This window comes from Neovison vison, chromosome 7, assembly GCF_020171115.1.
Source record: "Neovison vison isolate M4711 chromosome 7, ASM_NN_V1, whole genome shotgun sequence".
In the NCBI taxonomy this organism is placed as follows: domain Eukaryota; kingdom Metazoa; phylum Chordata; class Mammalia; order Carnivora; family Mustelidae; genus Neogale; species Neogale vison.
The window spans coordinates 169,132,718-169,137,667 of NC_058097.1; positions in this window are offsets into that span (position 1 = coordinate 169,132,718).

Below are 4,950 nucleotides of genomic sequence, written 5' to 3' on the forward strand. Positions count from 1 at the left end.
TAAGCCAGAGTCCCCCTCACCCCTGATGTTTCCTCTTAGCAATTATCCATCCACTGATCCCCTCCCCAACCCTGCTGCTTGTCTGTAAAATACTTACTCTTCCTTGTTGTCAGTTGGAGTTCTCCCCAACACCTTCCCCTACTACCAAAGTCCATTGCTGTGGTCCCTACACCTATTGAGATGGTGCTGAAGAAAGTCTGCCCTACTGTCTTTAACAAGAGTCATGAATAATTTTTTCCTTAACATAACAGAATGTAGGCCCATGACGATATCTTTTAAATTTTTTAAATAAAATAAAAATGTCTCTCAGTTGGAAATCAATGATGTGTACTAGCATATTCAAAGTTCTGATGGATTCTTCAGTAAAGGAAACTTTAATTTTTAAGTTTCTGTTTTTCAAGTTGTAGACATCTTTTGAAATCAATGTTCTGGAATTCATTTTGGGAAATTGAAATGCTGAGCTAATGGTAGCTTTCCAACCCTGGCATGTAATGTAGTAGAAATGAAATATAAAGATAAAATAAGAAAAAATGGCTATGAGGATAGATATCCAAATCAAGACGCATTTTTAAGGCAGAATTCATATTGCAAGTTATTTGGGCATTAAACAAGCTGTGCTGAATATAATTATTATGTTCCATGGATTTAACTTGGTTTTTCATTATTTGAATCCCATATACACATTGCTATGTATACATAGGCAAGTTACTGCCTTAATACCAACTATACTTATATATTTTTGCCATGCATAAGTTAACAATATATATCTAAATTCTACAAAATGAGCTACATTAAGTACTGCACTCTCCTGCAGTATTAGTAGCACCTACATGATAATTGATAAGTAGGCATGATAATAACTTTCTTGTATAAAGTTAACACACCCGTATTACTGACTGGAAGTTATACTTTTCATTTGAACAACTTATTTTTATGTAGAGTCAGCCACAGTCTTAATCTTCTAGACTAAGAGATAAAGCCATTTAAAATAAATTATGCAGGGGCGCCTGGGTGGCTCAGTGGGTTAAAGCCTCTTCCTTCAGCTCAGGTCATGATCCCAGGGTCCTGTGATTGAGCCCCACATCAGGCTCTCTGCTCTGTGAAGAGCCTGCTTCCTCCTCTCTCTTTCTCTGCCTGCCTCTCTGCCTACTTGTGATCTCTGTCAAATAAATAAAACCTTAAAAAAAAATTTTTAATTTAAAAAATAAATAAATAAATTATGCATATAATCATGGATGTAAATATATATATATATACACATTATAATGTATATGTAATCTTTTGCCTTTTAATTTTCTACACCTACAGGTACCTTTTACATATTTTTCTATTTAAAGCCTAAACTCCTAATAGTAATAAGTTTATTTATTTCTATTGCTTAAAGTATAAATTCCAGGAGCAAAATTCTGAAAGATAATGCAAAATATTGTTTCAATATTTCAGCAGAATCTATCAGTGGGTCTCTCAGTCAAATCAGTAAATCCTTCAAAGATAAGAATGAATCATTCCTGTGTCAATTAAGAAAAACTTAATCATAATTCTCTGTACCTTTAAGAAATAATATCATATTTTCCCACTTGCATAAAAAATATTATAGATGCAGAAAATGTATAGTTTGTATCTTAATAAAAATAAGCTACTTATTTCTGCATTATGAAGTCTCTCATAAGAAATTACATCTTTGACTCTTTTTGCACAAGTCTTAAAAAAGGTTGTTAAGGGATTACTTAAATATTCCTTATACAAAAGAGTCTCAGCAGATATGAATTATTATCTTTCCATGTTTATATTTCTAGAATGATCATCTGTATAATAATTCATGGTCAGGAATATATCTTTCTGTTTACTGCCTAAAATTTTATCAGTGTGTTTCAGTTTTTCGTACTTTCTTCTATGCTTTTTACTATTCTACCTTAAAATTACTTATGCTATTTTCCTCATTTGATTAAGTGTTTCTGGAAGGAAGAAAATCTCAAACATTACAGTTGCATTGATAGGTATATGAACCAGGAGAGAACTATCTGAATTATTTTTTCTCTGACTCTCCCCAGTTCTCTGATATTTTACACTGAAACTGTTTCTTAAGCAACAATACATACTACACAGTTGAAAGTATATTATAGATGTTAAATTATCATTAGTAATTACATTGGTTTTGATAATAATTGTCTCCTTTACTCTAGAATTTAGAAGTTTATCATTTTAACTTAAACTAGAAATATATGGAAGCATTAGCCTATGTAACAAAAATTAATGTATCTTTTCAAACAAATTGAAACTATAATTGAATCCTATTTTACCTGCTCTTAGATTATCTCTACCATACATTTGGATTACCTTGGATATTGCATGTATAATTTTAGAATATCACTAGATGAATAAAATATTTATGGCCTAGAGTTTTACTGTCCAATATACTAGCCACTAGTCACATATGACTCTTCAAATTTTACTTTATTTAAATTAGCCTTAACAAAATTAAAACTTCAGTTCCTCAATCATACTAGCATCCTTCAAGTACTCAGGAGACCCAGGAAGCTGCCAAATTAGACAGCACAGATTATACATGCTAAAATTATCTTTGCTATTACAGAACATCTCTTTCTCACAGAAATTCTATTGCTCAGCTCTAGCTTAGTGAATTGAGATCAAATCATCTGTAAGAACTAGAACGTATTTTTTTCTGAAGTCATAGCCTCACATATAAATAATTCAAGATTCCCCTTTTAATCTCCTCAATATTTCAGTGACAGAGGCAGCCAGTTAAGTAATGTTTCCTGCACCTTTCTCACCGATGTGACATGGAGGTGATTATTTTTCTGTTTCTTTAGGGCATGTCATGCTTGGAGTTCACCATAGTACTAATTCCCAGGATTTCATTATTCTTTTACTCTCAAACATTTTACTGTGACTGAAAATCTGTTTTTTTTTTTTAACTTGGCTGATGTAAAGTAATTACTCTTCACCATCACTTGCTGCCAAAGAATCTGGATTATTTGAGGTTTACTTATACTGGATGGCTTTATCTTGAGAAGAAAACAATAGAATACTCAGTGTTCTCCCCCCTATGATTTAATATGAAGTTTCCCTATCAAGGCCTGAAATTCCTTCTAGTTTTATGAGTTCTCTCATTCCAAAAGACACCTCATTATGGTTATTTCATACCTTCTTTCTTCTTAATATCCTACTTCCTTCCCCCTGTCCTCACTTAGAGCGAGCGACTGTGTAATATTTTCTTTATGGAGATCAAGGCTATCTCCTTGTGCTTTTACTTTTTTATATGTGAGTTCTCTCATACGCTTTGCTTCCACACACTCTTGTCTACAGTTCTGCTCTCTCTCCTCCAGGACGGTGTAATGCTCTGGGAAACAGAGCCTACCTCTGCTCCAAAATAACTTTTCCATTCATTGTCTTTGAACTCTACCCACTCTTGTCCTTTCCCTAATGTCTTAAATCTGTAACTCCTTCCTGGTTCCTCTTTATATCAGAGGGGATTATACAGTCGCAAACAACAGGGATTATCCCTAGCCAACCCATGAGAAAGAAAATTTATTGGAAGTATATAAATTCCTCACAGATTTACAGGAATCACTGGAAAAAAGAGGAAAGGTCCAGAAACTAGAGAAGCTAGCAGGATCCAGACGATGAGCTCAAGTCGGGCAGGACACCATGATTAAGGTGAATGGACTCCAACCACTTTTTCATGTTTTGGTCTAGGGGAGAGCAGAGGACCTTAACCAGAGTGCCACTAGGCTATATACAAAGGGTCAGTATAGTTTTCCTAAAGCAAAAGCAAGGTGCTGCACGCTAGAAGGCATACACTACAAATTTTCACTATACTTCCCTTTCAAACATGCACAAAACCACTTTAGACACATATGTACGCACAAATGCACACCCTAAAATATTATACCTTTGGCCTCTTACAATTATCTTTCCATAATAATGTAGCCATTAATTGAGCATTTACCATATTGCAAACATTACTCTCAATATTTTCATACACTGTTATTTATCTTTACAAGGACTCCATCGGTAGGTGCTCTTTGATCCACATTTCTCCCTGAAGAAACCAATTCTGTTGGTCAATAGGGTCTAACTTGCATCTTAAATATTGCATTCTGAGTAAATACGCTGGAATACTGCTATTTGCATTGAGTTTTCCAAGTCAGTCACGGGGTCTGTTTTCTGTGTTTTTCTTGCATTGATAACTTCCTTTAGTCTTCTAAAAATTGTCTTATTTTTCTTTCAAACCTTAAGGAACTACTTATTCTCAATTTATCAAAAATCTTCTTTTAGTCAAATGCAAGGCTATTACAGTTCCTCTCAGCTTTCTGTTTCCAGATGACACCATGGACAATCCTCCTGTTAAAATTTTGTCCTTCAGTTTTTGTGACATAATGTTCCTCTTGTCCTCCTCTCGTCTTCCTGTATGTAATCTCTGAAAATTGTTCTTCCTCCTTTTGCACCATAACTGAGTGACTTTCTCAGTGTATAAGACGTAAGTGTTGGGGCGCCTGGGTGGCTCAGAGGGTTAAGGCCTTCGGCTCAGGTCATGATCCCAGGGTCCTGGGATCGAGCCCCGCATTGGGCTCTCTGCTCAGCGGGAAGCCTGCTTCCTCCTCTCTCTCTCTCTGCCTGCCTCTCTGCCTACTTGTGATCTCTGTCTGTCAAATAAATAAATAAAATATTAAAAAAAAAAAGACGTAAGTGTCAAAGAAAAAAGCCAAGGCAAAGGACAGAACTTTTTTTTATTAACATATAATGTATTATTAGCCCCAGGGGTAGAGGTCTGTGAATCGCCAGGTTTACACACTTCACAGCACTCACCATAGCACATACCCTCCCCAACGTCCATAACCCAACCACCCTCTCCCTACGTCCTCGCCCTGGCAATCCTCAGTTCCTTTTGTGAGATTAAGAGTCTCTTATGGTTTGTCTCCCTCCCGA